This window comes from Saimiri boliviensis, chromosome 8, assembly GCF_048565385.1.
Source record: "Saimiri boliviensis isolate mSaiBol1 chromosome 8, mSaiBol1.pri, whole genome shotgun sequence".
NCBI lineage: Eukaryota > Metazoa > Chordata > Mammalia > Primates > Cebidae > Saimiri > Saimiri boliviensis.
Window position 1 is genome coordinate 18,769,275 of NC_133456.1, and position 16,549 is coordinate 18,785,823.

Sequence of the window (16,549 nt, forward strand, 5' to 3'; positions counted from 1 at the left end):
TTAAGTATATTCCCATTGTTGGTCAACCAGTCTCTGGGAGTTTTTCATCTTTCAAAATAAACTCTATATCTGGTCTGGCTTGGTGGCTCACACATGTAATCCCAGCACTTTGGGAGGCCAAGGCGGCTGGATCACCTGAGGTCTGGAGTTCGAGACCAGCCTGGCCAACATGGTGAAATCCCATCTCTACTAAAAATACAAAAAATTAGCTGGATGTAGTGGTGGGTACCTGTAATCCCAGCTACTCGGGAGGCTGAAGCAAGAGAATCACTTGAACCCAGGGGGCAGAGGTTGCAGTGACCAGAGATCACACCATTGCACTCCAGCCTGGGCAACAAGATCCAGACTCCATCTCAAAAAATAAGAACAAAAAAACCTCTATATCCATTAAACATTATTTCCCCCCTTCACAGGCCCTGGTTGCTTCCAATGCTTTTGGGTATATGCCCATAAGTAGAATTCCTGGGTTCTATGGTAATTCTTATTTTAAGTTTTGAGGGAGCTATCACACTGTTTTCCATAGTGGTACTACCATTTTACATTCCCACCAACAGTGTATAAGAGTTCCAGTTTCTCTCCATCATTTCTAACACTTGTTTTTGGGTATGAGTGTGTGTTTTATAGCAGCCATCCTAATGGGTATGAGGTGGTATCTCATGGCTTTGATTTGCATTGTCCTAATGGTTAGTGATGTTGAGCATCTTTTCCTATGCTTCTTAATTATTTGTATATATTTTTTGTAGAAATGTCTACTCAGCTGGGCATGGTGGCTCCTGCCTGTAATCCCAGCACTTCGGGAGGCTGAGGCGGGCAGACCACCTGAGGTCAGGAGTTTGAGATCAGCCTGGCCAATGTGGTGAAACCCTGCCTCTACTAAAGAATACAAAAATTAGCTGGGTGTAGTGGCACATGCCTGTAATCCCAGCTACTCAGGAGGCTGAGGCAGGAGAATCACTTGAACCTGGGAGGTAGAGGTTACAGTGAGCTGAGATTGTGCCATTGCATTCCAGCCTGGGTGACAGAGCAAGACTCCATTTTTTTTTTAAAGTGTCTACTCAAGCCCTTTGCCCATTTTTAAATGAGGCTGTTTTTGTTGTTGTTGTTGTTGAGTTTTAAATGTTCTTTATATATTCTGGATATTAACTCCTTATCAGATGTGATTCACAAATGTTTTCTCCTGTCTCATGGTTTGTCTTATCCCTCTGCTGATTGGGTCTTTAGTGCACATAAACTCCTTTAAGCCTATGAAATTTGGGGTTGCAACTCTTCATCCCATCTTCGGTGTAGGAGATTGGTCAGGGTGGTGGGAAAAGTTATAGAGAAAGATGCAAACCTTCCTGGAAGACCAGAAGGTTTTGCAAAAGCTTTGGGAAAAGGTTTATGGCTGAAGACAGCTTAATCCTCTTACCTTGAGCTAATAGCAAAGGCAGATAACAAGGGAATATAGAGGAGTTTATCTACATAGCTTGTTTATCGATTTCCCACAGAAACCAACCTTTGATCACCCTCTCGCTCACATGACTGCTCACTACTTGGGGGGTTAGAAATGTTAATTACACACTAATGGTGTTTGCTTAAGACCTTTGTCATTAAATTTGTTCCAAAATAAATGCAAGCCTCTCCGACATATGGGAACTCCACAGACCTGACTCCCTCTTTGGGATCTGTGAGCCAGGGGGTCCCGTGGCCATGCTTACACAGGCAAAACATCTGTGTCTGCATACTCTGTCATCCTTCTCTCAGGCAGTGTCTGCTGGTCAGACTCGGCAGCTGGTGCCCCCGTGTGACGGTCACTGCAGCGGATTCGGCACTTTGGCTTATAACTGCAGCTTGAGGACCTTAACCTCTCTTTCCTAAATGAGTGGTATTCCTGCCCTCCTATCTTTTGATGATACATGTTTCAGAATAGAACTCTTAAGTTCTTATTGCTGGAATCAACTTCAGAGTCCTTGTCTAACCCCATTTTACTCATGGACAAACAGGGCCCTTTGTGAGCAACAGAGCTGGGTCTGCAGTGTGTATCTTCTCTCTCCATCCAGCGTTCTCTGCACTGCTATCCAACTCTACCAGTCTACTGGTTGTTTTAATGAACTCCTCAGGAAACATAACCAATTACAGGAAAAGACATCCGGGCTATTATGAGGGAATTTTATTTTATTGAAACTCTGTTATGGGGAAACATGTGGTTTTGTTATAGGTAATCTATTTACATTTTCAAAAAGCTTTTTACTTTCTAAAAGCAACTACACATATTCTAGGATTGGGAATGCTGTTTTCTGGTAAATGGGGAGTTGCTTAGAAACCAGGAATAAGGGATGGAGACCAGTGGTCTCCTGTGGATGAGGTATAAACAGTAGCTCTTCTAAGGAATCAGTAATAACTTTGGAAAGAAGATGGACATAATTTTTCTTTCTTTCTTTTTTTTTTTTTTTTGAGACAGGGTTTCGCTCTTGTTACCCAGGCTGGAGTGCAACGGCGCAATCTCGGCTCACCGCAACCTCCGCCTCCTGGGTTCAGGCAATTCTCCTGCCTCAGCCTCCTGAGTAGCTGGGATTACAGGCACGAGCCACCATGCCCAGCTAATTTTTTGTATTTTTAGTAGAGATGGGGTTTCACTATGTTGACCGGGATGGTCTCGATCTCTTGACCTCGTGATCCACCTGCCTCGGCCTCCCAAAGTGCTGGGATTACAGGCTTGAGCCACTGCGCCCGGCTTCTTTCTTTCTTTTCTTTCTTTTTTTTTTTTTTAAAGATGGGGTTTCACCATATTGGTCAGGCTGGTCTCGAACTCCTGACCTCAGGTGATCCACCCTCCTCAGCCTCCCAAAGTGCATGAGCCACTGTGCCTGGCAGACATAATTTTTCTCTGCACAACCTCTATCCCTCTTCTGATGAAAGCACCCTACGTTTCTTTAAGGGTGTACTCCTCCATAAATAGGTAGCCCACGTAGTTTGGTTGGGGCTTCAGGAATCGGCATATGACTGAGTCCAGAAAAATCAGGACATCCCATCCCCCAACCACAGTGACTGATTAGAGGCACTTGACCCCAGGTCACACCAAGGGGATTCCGTTCTGGGACTTTTGCTGCACTGTTTCGGGATTCCGTTCTGGGACTTTTGCTGCACTGTTTTGAAAGAGGCCCTCTTTCCCCTGGTATTGCTACCCTAGCCAGCCATTAGCCTGTAACTGCCAGAACCCATCCTTGATGCCACCTGGGAAGAGTCAGGGGAGAGCAGGGCTGAGAGCTGGAGACAGATTTCTGAAAGCATTGTTTGAGCACGTGAATCCAGTCTTGCCTTAAATCAGACTTTTTGGTAATATGAGCCAATAAATTCCTCTGCTACACTAGTTTGAGTTGGGTTTCTATCACTAAAGATTAAGAGTCCTGGCCAGGTGCGGTGGCTCATGCCTGTAATCCCAGCACTTGTGGAGGCCAAGGTGGGTAGGATTACCTGAGGTCAGGAGTTCGAGACCAGCCTGGCCAACATAGTGAAACCCTGTCTGTACTAAAAATACAAAATTAGCCAGGTGTGGTGGTGGTTCATGCCTGTAATCCCAGCTACTAGGGAAGCTGAGGCAGGAGAATTGCTTGAACCCAGGAGGTGGAGGTTGCAGTGAGCAAAGATTGCACCATTGCACTCCAGCCTGGGCAACAAGAGTGTAACTCCATCTCAAGTAAAAAAAAAAAAAAAAAAAAAAAAAAAAAAAAAAAAAAAAAAAAGAATCCTGAAAACAGCAGCAAAGCAGGCAAAGTCTAAAGGAGGGGAAGTGAGGAGATCAAGAGCTCAAAGTGCAAGCTAGAACAGTCATGTTGGGACCGATCAAATGTGATGCCTGCGCTTACAGTTTTCACATGAATAACTTACAGGTTTGATTATAGACTAGACTGTTACTATAGGGAGCACATCTGAAACCTGGAGGTATGCTTTAAATAAATAAATAAATAAATAAAATGGAAAATTACCTCATGCAGAGGATTGTACACTCATGAAATTTATTACTCTAAGAGGCAGTATAATTTGAAAGTAAAAATCAATTCCAAAATGGTTTAAATACACAAATGAAGGAGTTTTAAGTCACCCAAAGAATCTTGAATTTTGAGGTTAATATCAAGATGTGAGAGAGAAAAATGGACTATAGTGGATCTGGGAATTCTTATGTTTAATAATAAATAAAATTTTGAACATAAATAAAACTTAGATTAGCTTTTCATTGACCCTTCTGAAAGCATGCACCTTATATAATACATTTACCTCTTTCATTGGAATTCTGAACTACTATCTACTACCCTCTCAGGACGTCTTGACCAGGAGTCCATCTATTCTAGGGGTCTGTGGATAGAATTCTATTTCAGTGTAGTCGGTTTCTTCTCCATGCATATGTATTTCATTTTCTACATTTAAAAACATGATTCTGAGGAGTTCACAGAAGTTGCTAGAGTACCAGAGGATTGTGTGGCACGATGAAGTTTAAGATTTCCTTGTAGACCAAACCAGCTGTCTGGGTTTCCCAGGGTATAACACAGAAGGGCATTGCCTTGCTTTACAGTTCTTGTGAGGATCCTGGTTACCAGGGCACTTCCCAGCCCTTGGAGAGACAGGGTTGTCTCTCCACTTTGGTGTGGATGCAGAAGGCACAGAGAATAGCATTGAGGCAGAAACAAGTAAGAAGCTCTCCCACCCCAGGGGCCTGGTTAGCAAGGAGGAAGCTGAGCTGTCAGGGCCATCTTCCAGGCACCAGCACAGGTGGCACATCCCTGCCCTGATTGCTGCTAACACAGACTCTCCCTGCAATTCCATTCTCTGATCCCATCCTTCAGGACTGGATGCACTTTTGGATCAAGCACTGAGACAAAACTGAATTTAAAATTTACGTTAGGCCAGGAGCGGTTATCCTGTAATCCCAGTAGTTTGGGACGCTGAGGCGGCTGGATCACCTGAGGTCAGGAGTTTGAGACCAGCCTGGCCAACATGACAAAACCCCATCTCTACTAAAAATACGAAATTAGCTGGGCATGGTGGCATGCCTGTAATCCCAGCTCCTCGGGAGGCTGAGGCAAGAGAATCACTTGAACTTGGGAAGCGGAGATTGCAGTGAGCCAAGATCGTGCCATTGCACCCCAACCTGGGCAACAAGAGCGAAACTCCATCTCAAAAAACAAAACAAAACCAAAATTAGCCGAGTGTGATGGCAGGTGCCTGTAACCCCAGCTACTCAGGAGGCTGAGGCAAGAAAATTGCTTGGACCTGAGGCAGAGGTTGCAGTGAGCTGAGATCATGCCACTGCACTCTAGCCTGGGTGACAAAGAGAAACTTCATTTCAAAAAATAAAAATAAATGAAAAAGAATTAATCCTAGTGAAAAAGATTTCAATTTAATAAAAATAGAAATAGACAAAAATGGAAATGTTTCAAATGAGTGTCATAAAAAGATGACCAAATAATTAAATTGACTTTGTGAGTTTGTTCCAGAAAACATGTTCTTCAGAACAAAAAGGTCTTTAGCTCCCTACACAGTCTCCTAGTGACCATGGCCATCTCATTAATAAATGGCTTTGATTACAGGACTCAGTAAACAAAATGGCTTGTGGTGCGTGGAGCTGAGTTTCTTTGCTGTTTTGCAAATTGTACTAAATGCTTGTCTCCAGAGGTTTGTTCCTTAGACAACGCCTGGAGGGAAATTTATTTGCAAAACTCCCCACACCCTGGAAAAACATTTGTTCTGGTCAGATTCCTGGAATTCATACACAGGTCTGTCACAATTCTTTCTGCCAACTTTGAGTTAACTTTTCCTCCGGGCGTTTCAGTTCTAAGAATGTTCCCTTTGACAGAGAAAACAGAAGCAAAATACAAATTGAGGAGTTCTGCTTTCTCTTGTCACCCACCAACATGACAACATTGACCGCAAACAACGTATCCCCTTTTTTGCTTTGAATATGACTTTATGAAGCCCTTGTACGGGCCTCAATTCATGCGAGGCTTTCACTTTCTCAGAAGTACGCTGGCGTTTGTTCCATCTTCTTAAGTGCATCTGCGGGCGAAAGCACTCTCTGTTCAGCTCAGGCTAACCTTCTCTTACAATCACATCAACAAACATCTGCAGCCCTAGGGTTTCTTTAAGCCCTTTCCTCTTTTTTCACAGAATTGAGATTTCACTGGCAAAGTGAATGCTCTTAGGCGGTACTACATTCTTGAGCATCTTTCTAATGTCTCAAGCCATGGTATGTGCTTTTAATTGGTAAAATCTAGGGACCACATCTAACTGCCCTACCATTTCCCTCACTATCTTGAGGAAGACAGTTGCTTTCTCCCAAGCTTCCTGTCATTTCTACTCTGCCAACCAATTCCTCCTTTTGGTCAAATTTAGGTTCAGAGTGACAGTTCCCCTTACTACTTCCTCTACTCTCTGGAAGATGAATTTGTCAGCATGCATTAATAATAGCTGACATCTACTGAGCTCTTTCTGTGTGAAAGGCATCTTTACTATGAGGAAGCGGAGGCACAGAGATGCTCAAGTTCATCCATCTGGGAGGTGGCGGAGTTCGGGCATTCAAGCCAGGGTCTGACTCCAGATCCTAAGTTCTGTTTCTTGCTCTACGCACCTGTCAAAGGTTCTGATTTCAGCTGGATAGGCTTTCAGCAGGCCCGAGGATGTCAAGATCTCCCATCAGCATCTCCCTATCTTGGGGTCACCTTTGTGATAGGGAGGGGTCTGTGGTCTCTTTCCTGAGTCATGTTGTGGGAGCTGGGCAACTCCCACTGCAGTGGATAGAGATACCTTTTTGGTATCTCTTCTTTCCTTCCACCTTCAGCCTTCTATCCTTGTGATCTATAACCCCACACCTCCTCCACTCCTAACAGAGTGTTCTTGGTTCCTTCCAGGATGTCTTCATATTCTCCCCTGACGATTCCTGCAAACAGGCTTTTCTTAAACACCTTTGCTTCTTCCTGCCTGTGGACCATCTTACACTCACTGGAGACGTGGCTGGCAGGAGGATAATTGTGACCCGCCTCTAGGACCACTTGATTAGTGGTGGGTTCCCAAGTGGAATAGTTCTTCTTTGTAGATTTCTCTCTAAATGGTTCTGCTCTTCCACCCCACCCCCCGCTAAATTTCAATAAGTTTTGGGAATGCCACATTTTCTGGGTTAAGTCATCTCATTTTAACAAAATGGCTCTCCAAGGCTGCTTTCCCTTCCGTAGTCACTGAGAATACACCTCACTTTGCCCCAAGTAAAAAAACCCTGCAATCACAATAACAACAATAAACACAGAACTCTTAATGTGTGTCAGGTGCTGTGTCTAAGGGCTTGCACGATTTATTTATTTATTTTTTCACAACAATTCTATACAGTAGGTACTATTATTATCACCATTTTACAGATGTGGAAATGGAGGCACAGAGAAGCCATCCCACTACTGAACAGGGCATTTTTGCTCATAGAACCAAGTCTAGGCCGGGCATGGTGGCTTACGCCTGTAATCCCAGCACTTTGGAAGGCCAAGGCAGGTGTATCACCTGAGGTCAGGAGTACAAGACCAGCCTGACCAACATGGAGAAACTCCGTCTCTACTAAAAATACGAAAAATTAGCTGGGTGTGGTGGTGGGTGCTTGTAATCCCAGCTACTTAGGAGGCTGAGGCAGGAGAATTGCTTGAACCCAGGAGGTGGAGGCTACAGTGAGCCGAGATCACGCCATTGCACTGTAGCCTGAGCAACAAGAGCAAAACTCCGTCTAAAAAAAATGGTCTATGTGAATCTGTTTCTTATACAAACTTTCTATTAATAATTTTCAGCCAATCCATGTAATCAAGAGGATCCTAGATTGAAAGAAGTATCATTTCATTGAAATGATTTCAAATTTAGGCTGGGCTTGGGAGCTTACACCTGTAATCCCAGCACTTTGGGAGGCTGAGGCGGGTGACAGAGCGAGACTCCATCTCAAGAAAAGAAAAATAAATAAAGATCTGTTTTGCTCTTGTTGCCCAGGCTGGGGTGCAATGGCACAACACCGCAACCTCTGCTTCCCTGATTCAAGCGATTCTCCTGCCTCAGCCTCCTGAGTAGCTGTGATTACAGGTATTTGCCACCACACCCATCTAACTTTGTATTTTTCTTCCATGTTGGTCAGGCTGGTTTCAAACTCCTGACCTCAGGTGATCTGCCCACCTTGGCCTCCCAAAGTGCTGGGATTACAGGTGTGAGCCACTGCACCCGGCCTAGAAAGATTTCAAATTTAGTATTACCAAATTTCACCTATAAGCCACTCTAAACTTAGAATCTACTAGCTTCTGGTCAATAATTTAAATTATCGTGTTTGTTATTATACTTATGTAGAACTGTAATTTCAGAATAGCTTAAATAGTAATTATGACCCAAACTAAAAATATTCTTCTCCCAACCAACTGTAAGTCAATTCTATCAATTTCTTACTTTTGTTTGGTTTGAGATTATTTCACCTAAAACATTTATTGTCTATTAATGTTTCCGCTAATATTTTGAGCATCTTGCAAATACTTCAGTTTTTTCTATCTTATTTTGCAGTTTTTGCTAACATTTAACTCCTTTTTAGGCTTTCCCAGACCTAACTTATCCTAAAGTTTACCCCACCAAGAAACATCACTCAGAATATCAGACGCTGCTGCCTCTGTAAATAATTCCATTACTCTATCACTCAAGTGACTCAGTTACCTCTGGGGTGGTAGACTGTAATTTTTGACTTTTGCCAATTGAATTGCAGTTCTGGTTTCCCCGGGAGCCCAGTAGTTTTGCACATAGCTGCAGGTAATGTTCTTGTACTCTGGCAAGACTTGCAGTTGCCATTGCTTTCTGCTAATTCCAGGAAAAACCTTATTTTCCTTTCCAAATCCCAGTACCTCTTTCCTTCCCCTGTCTCCCCTCCTTCCCTCCTCACCTTTCTCAACTTTGTTGTTGTCTTTGACGGGGAGGGGTCAAAGACCCCTTTCTGCTTTTTTTTTTTTTTTTTTTTTTTTTCCTACTTGGAGAATGAGACAGGGTTTTTAACTGCAAACAGCAAAAACTGATTCTGACTCACGTGAGCAGGAAAGGAATGTATTGGAAGAACAGTGACTAAATGTCAGTGTGAAGGCTGGAGTTGCAGGTGAGCAAATGGCAGCAGCAAGGGGTGGTGGGCAGCTGTACCCACAGCCATGGTCATGCCAGGGGGCGGCCTGGCTGGAAGGCTGTATCATTGTGACTGCCTGGGACAGCAGAGGCTGCTGCTGCCACCCCTGGAATAAGGCAGCTTCCTCACATCACTTGCTCCATGCCCATGTTTCTTGGTATGCATTCAGATGGTTGAGCCCAGATCATGCAACCAAGTCCTAATTTCCAAGGGATAGGGCTCTGTTTCCAAGCAAGACCATGCAAGGAAAGGCTCCCCTTAACAGTCAAGGGGTTCAGATGCCAAGCACCAGTCGAAGATAACCCCTGCAAATATTGACTATGAGAGATTCCAACTCCAGAGACATACTCCTCTTATCTCCAAACAGAAGAGAGTCATTTCTGCTCTCAAAGGGATGAGTATCCTTTTCTCCTTAACAAGAAATACCACTTCCTGAAGTTTTCTGATATTTATTTATTGATTTAGAGGCAGAGTCTCACTCTGCTGCCAGGCTGGAGTGCAGAGATGACATGGCTTGCTCTCCGCTCACTACAATCTTCTCCTCCCAGGTTCAAATGATTCCTCTGCCCCAGCCTCCTGAGTAGCTGGGACTACAGGCGCACACCACCAAGCCCCTAATATTTGTTTTTAGTAGAGATGAGATTTTACTATGTTGGCCAGGATGGTCTCGATTTCCTGACCTTGTGATCTGCCCACCTGGGCCTCCCAAAGTGCTGGGATTACAGGCGTGAGCCACTGTGCCCAGTCAGCTTTCTGATATTTAAATTATATAACATTTTAATATATTTAAATTATATAATTTTAAAATATATTATTCTTGATATAATTATATTTAATACATTATACTAATATGATATATAATTTACTAATATAGTAGAACATAATTAATATATAAATAATCTTCCTAGTAGTCATCTCCAACATAGGATTAAGGATAATTGTGGAGATTTTTTTATTTTGTTTTGTTTCTGAAACAGCATCTCACTTTGTCACCCAGGCTGGAGTGCAGTGGCACAATTTTGATTCACTGCAGCCTCGACCTCCTGGGCACAAATGAGCCTCCTGAGTAGCTGGGACGACAGGCTCATGCCACCATGTCTGGCTAACTCTTTTGCATTTTGTATTTTTGTAGAGATGGGGTTTCACCATGTTGCCTAGGCTGTTCTAAATCTCTTGAGCACAAGTGATCCACCCACCTCAGCCTCCTGAAGTGCTAGGATTACAGGTGTGAGCCACTGTGCCTGGCCCAGATAATTGTATTTTAAATCAGAAAACTAAAGCTTCAAAATCTTCAAACTGTAACACTTAAAAACATATATACAGATACTAAAGGAATAGTTCAGTAGCAGTGAAATATTTTTAATTTGAGAAGCCAAATACATATTCATGAATCACTCTACAGCTACAAAGAGAAACTGCACAATTTCAAAATAGTATGGTCAAAACGCTGTATCATTCTGTTCAACTAGCTTTAAGATGATGCTAGTTGCTCTAATGCTCTATCTGATTTAGACTGTAATAGGAAATCATGTTTTACATAAATGTATTTTCCAAAGAACTGGAGAGTGTCAGTTTAAGCATCAATTTTTTTTAATTCTGATTTTCAAAAAATGTTAAACAAATCACATTTCACTTACAGGTATGAGCCACTATACTTCCCTTTCTTGTATAGTGAGTCTATGTTAATCTATTCTTTTTTTTTCTGCTTTGTTTATTTTTATATAACAGCTTTATTGAGATATAACTCATCTGCTATCTAATTTACACATTTAACATGTACAAGGCAATTTTTTTAGCATATTCAGAGTCATGAAACCATCACCACAATTTTAGAACATTTTCATAACCTCAAAAGGAAACCCCATACCCATTACCAGTCACTCCCATTTTTCCCAAACCCCCAGACCTGGGTAACCACTAATCTTTCTCTCTCTATATATTTGCCATTTCTGGACAATTCATATAAATGAAATTATGTAACATGTGATCATTTGTGACTGACTTTTTTCACTTAGCGTAATGTTTTCAAAGTTTGTCCCAGTTGTAGCATGTTATCAGTACTTTATTCTCTTCTATGGCTGAAAAATACTCCACTGTATGGCTGGGTGCAGTGGCTTATGCCAGTATTTTCAGCACTTTGTGAGGTCAAGGCGATGGATTGCTTGAGCTCAGGAGTTTGAGACCAGCCTGGGCAACGTGGTGAAACCCCGTCTTCTACCAAAAATACAAAAAAATTAGTCAGGTGTGGAGGCAGGCAGCTACTACGGAGGCTAAGGTGGGAGGATCACTTGAGCCCAGAAGGAGGTTGCAGTTAGCTGAGATAGTGCCACTGAACTCCAGCCTAGGTGACAGAAAGAGACCTCATCTCAGAAAGAAAGAAAAGGAAGAAAGAAAGAAAAGAAAGGAAGGAAGGAAGGAAGGAAGGAGAAAGATGACAGAAAGAAAGATATTCAACTGCATGGATATACTGTATTTATCCATTCGTCATGCAGTTGATGAACATTTGTGTTGTTTCCACTTCTTGGTTATCATGAATAATGCTGTTCTGAACATTCATTTTCAGGTTTTTGTATAGCGTGTCTTCATTTCTTTTGGGTCCCTAGGAATGGCATTTGTGAGCCGTCTGATAACTCCATGCTTAACCTTTTGAGGAACTGCCAGACTCCTTTTGTATTTTAGTAGAGACAAGATTTCACTATGTTGGCCAGGATGGTCTCCAAAGTTTCTGCACCATTTTACATTCCCCCAACAGTGTATGGAGGGTCCCAGTTTCTCTACATACGTGTTATTATCTGACCTTTTAACCCTAGGCATCCTAGTGGATATAAAGTGCTTTCTCATTGTAGTTTTTGTTTTTTGGGTTTTTTTTAGACAGGGTTTCACTCCCATCGCCCAGGTTGGAGTGCAAAGGCACAATCTCTGCTCACTGCAACCTCTGCCTCTCGGGTTCAAGTGATTCTCCTGCCTCAGACTCCCGAGTAGCTCAGATTACAGGCACAAGCCACCGTGCCCGGCTAATTTTTGTATTTTTTTGTAGAGATGGGGTTTCACCATATTGGCCAGGCTGGGCTTGAACTCCTTGGCTCAAGCGATCCATCCGCCTCTGCCTCCCAAAGCACTGGGATTACAGCTCCTGGCCTTTCATTGTAGTTTTGATTTGCATTTCCCCGATGACAAATGATATCAAATATCTTTTCATATGATTATTGGCCATTTGTATACCTTCTGCGGAAATGTGGTAACTCCCTTTGCCCATTGTAAAATAGGGTTGTTTATTATTGAGTTGTAAGAATTCCTTCTCTTGGTCCAGCGCAGGGGCTCACACCTGTAATCCCAGCACTTTGTAAAGCCGAAGCGGTGGATCACCTCAGGTCAAGAGTTCGAGACCAGCCTGACCAACATGGAGAAACCCTCTCTTAATAAAAATACAAAATTAGCTGGGCGTGGTGGTACATGCCTGTAGTCCCAGCTACTCAGGAGGCTGAGGCAGGAGAATCGCTTGACCCTGGGAGGTAGAGGTTGCAGTGAGCAGAATCTCCCTCTCAAAAAAAAAAATAATAATAATAATTCCTTCTTTCGAGTGTCAGTGACTGAGGTTCGCTGTGACACAGAGGGGCTCTCCTGGAGAGTTATGGCAGGTGCTCTATATTAAAAAGCAACATGATGCTGTCAGCAAGAACAAAAAAGCAATTGTAAAAACATGTTATTACATATTTACACATCTTTTTTCTTACTCTTTCTTTGCTATCCTCTCTTATTCTCACAGCTCTAAATATGAATTATTTCTCTAGGTAAAGGCCAAGGAGTGAGTCAGCTTCTCCCAAGAATGAGTTGCCTGGGCTTTGAGATCGTTTTCTGCCGTGTTTTGGCTAATCGTAGTTGCCAGAAGTCTGATTTCTGAGGGAATTAGGTGGCATTTGACATAAGTGGAGATAGTAGGTTGAATAGGGCGGGACTAATTGGGGCAAGTTTTGGGGAGGTGAATCTTTAGTGAAATCTCCAAGAACACAATGGTGAGGACCTGGCAGAGAGGAGGACAGCCCAAGGCTGGGGGAATTGAGTAGTGGCATCTACGCACTAGGTCCTGTAGAAGGGAATTGGCAAGACGAATGATCAAGGCATCACCGGTGTGGCTGATCTTGGTAAAGATGGTGAGAAGCAGTGAAGAGGCAGGGTCTGCATGGGATCAGTGAAACGTCTAAATTCAGCCTTTCGGCTCAGTGCTAGGCTGATGCCAGTAATTAGTTCTAATAGGTTGAGCTTCCTCTGGTTCGCTGGTCTGAGAAAAAAGAAAACCTACTCCTCCCAGTTTCCGCCTCACCAGCTTCCCCTCCTCTGCCAACCCCACCCTGCCTCCAGCCCCCACCCTGCCCGCAGCCCGTGTGGCTAAACTGCCCAACTGCCAATTAAAACCCACACCTCCAAACATGCCTTGCACCACACAGCAGCCCAGTCCCCACCATTCATTCTGCTCCCCTGCCGAGAGCAGCTCCAGCCAATCACCTTCAGGTTCAGGGCTCCACTGCAGGGCCTCTGCCTCTTTGGGGGCCTCTCCCTCCCACCTCCCCTGATTGTGGCTGAACTGCCACCACTTGATAGCAAACCACACTTGACACAGGAAGGAGAACAGGGCCTATGGCCCTAGGCCTCCATGAAATCAACAAGGGCTTGTTCCTCCCACCACAAGCTGCTTCTGAGCCTCCCGCCTTTCCTTCCGGTCTCTGGGTCTCAAGCAGCCCAGCAGGGAGCCCTCTGGTGGTCTTGTTCTTTGCTATTGTCGTTTACGATAGCAAAGGGAGAGTAAGAAAAAATCCTTATCCTACTCTTCTTACAGCTACTTTTTTCCTTACAACTACTTTTTTGTTCTTCCTGACAGCATCATCGTGCTGCCTTTTAATATGGCAGTAGGTGGGTGGGAGATGAGTTTGGATCATCGGGCCTCTGCTTTGTGGCAGTTTACACCTTGCCCCACTGCCAAAGCGCCTGTGATCTGGGTTAACTCTTCCTCCTCTCCCAGGTCTCAGGAACCTGCTGTTGACCCCCAAGCCCGAGCCCTCCCGGTTCTGGGAATCCACCACGACTTTTTTTGCTTTTGTTTGGGTAGCTGGCGGAGGGGCAATGGGGCTTAGGAAAGGGCAATGACAAAAGCTCTGAGCCAGAGTCGGCTTGGCTCCAATGAGGAGCTGCAGGAGGACATTACGCTCTTTTGTAGAGTAAGTGAGGAGCAGAGTGATAGGATGTAAAATCAGAGGGAGCAGGGAAGGGACCGGATCATGCAGGGCCTTGAGCCTGTGGTAAGGACTCTGGGATTTATATTCACCAGTTATGAAAAAAAACTTCTTGGCCAGGTGTGGTGGCTCACACCTGTAATCCCAGCACTTTGGGAGGCCGGGGCAGGTAGATCACCTGAGGTCGGGAGTTTGAGACCAGCCTGGACAACATGGTGAAACCTCGTCTCTACTAAAAATACAAAAATTAGCGGGGCGTGGTGGCATGTAACTGTAATACCAGATACTTGGGAGGCTGAGGCAGGAGAATGCTTGAGGCAGGAGGTTGCGGTGAGCTGAGATTGCATCATTGCACTCCAGCCTGGGCAACAAGAGCGAAACTCCATCTCAAAACAAAAAAAAAAAAAAAGAAAGAAAGAAAGAAAGAGGAAAAGGACTTATCAATGACCACAAATGACTAAGTCCTCAACCTCTTCAACGGCTCTAGAGCAAATGACACTTTAGCCTTCATTCATTTAAGAAACTTGTGCTGAGACCCTACAAGGGGCTAGACTAAGCATTCTTGGGGATACATACGAATGTGAACAAGCCAGAGGCCCTGCCTCAGGACTCGCTGTCCAGGGGGAAGGCAGAACTGCACAGCTGAGCTGGGATGCCCCATGGGAAACGCTGGACAGAGCCAGCAACAAAGTCCTGTTGAGGCTCAAAGAGAGGCCATCATCCGCCTGCCGTCTCCTCCTTAGCATGACCTCATCTTCCTTGTCACAACCTTGGTGTCCCACCCCATGCCAAGTCCTGCCTCGGGAGGGTCCAGTTCACATTTTCAGGAAGGCGGGGCTGCACTGTTCCATCGGCTATGGCCTTTGTGCTCTCTGCCTCCCAGGACTCTCGTGCCCATTTTTCCCTGACTCCCTTCCTCACCCCTGGACCGGACTGTGGTTAGTTGTGGGTACCCCTTCCTCTCCCTGTCCCATGCCACGCCCTGGCACTGACAGGCCACTTCCATGTTTAGGACCAGGGGTCCTAACATGCACAACTTTGCACAATATGGACTCTTTGATCATATGTTGATACTGTCAGTGTTTCAGAACAGGAAGAGGCACTGTCCCCACCGAGGTCAGCCACTGGAGTTAGTGGCTGAGGGAGGCCGTGGGCAGCAGGGAGCCAGGGGAGCTGACCTCAGAATTGGAGACTTCTGCCTCCTCTAGGAGGAAAAAACATGCCAGGAAGAGCCCCCAGCTCCACTCCACCCCTGCACGGCCTTCAGCCTCTGCACTGACCCCTCCACTTTTCCAGGACAGGCATCATGTGGGGTTGAGTGGTACCAATGTGGGCGGTGGGCTCTCCTCTTTCCGGTTTTAATTCTTGGTTCTTAAAAACTCCATTCCAAATGAGGGAAATGAAACTACTGAACACTCTCCCCCAGTAGCCAGCTGACGTGGGGCAAGAGAACAATTCCCAGTTAAGGCCCCAAAGGAAATCCCCTCCCTGTCATGTGCTGAGGCTGGGAGGCGTGGGGGAGGCTCTAGCTCGATGCGCTGCTCGGCCAGGCTCCGCCACCAAGGTGAAGGGCCAGGATGGAAGGGCTGCCCTGTCTGTGGCCAGTGGCTGAGAGCCCGCAGCACAGTGGAGAACCCCAGAGGCAAGAGCGAGAGGACCATGATCTCTCCCGGGGTGAGCCGCCAGTTCCAGGCCTCCCCCCACTGCCTCCCCTCTGCCCGCTCCTCTGCTAGGTGCAATCCATGTGCTCCTCTCCCACAGACACGGCTGGTGTCGGGAGAAGCCCGGACTCCTCCCACAGGCTCCCTTGAACACTGAGCTGTGTCTCCCCTCAGTCCGGCTGTAGCCCCCACCCCTGGTCCTAAATAGGTTACCATCTCGAAAAGCAGTCAGGGGTCGGGGTGGAGGACAGAAGCCAAGGCTCCCTTTGATCTCCTTGGGAGGCTGAGAAGTCCCACAAGCGACGAACTGTTATGAAGCTTAGTTTAAGAAAGAAAAAAGATCAGAGGGCAACAGCTAGAGAATTACACAGACAAAGTGTGTTGACCACCATCACTCCTTCCTTTCCTCTCTTTACTCCTTCCTTCTTTGAACAAATAGTCACCAAACCCCTTTATGTGCATGAGACAGTAATTTGTTGGAATAACATATGACCTCTGCCTTCAAAAGTTTGTAG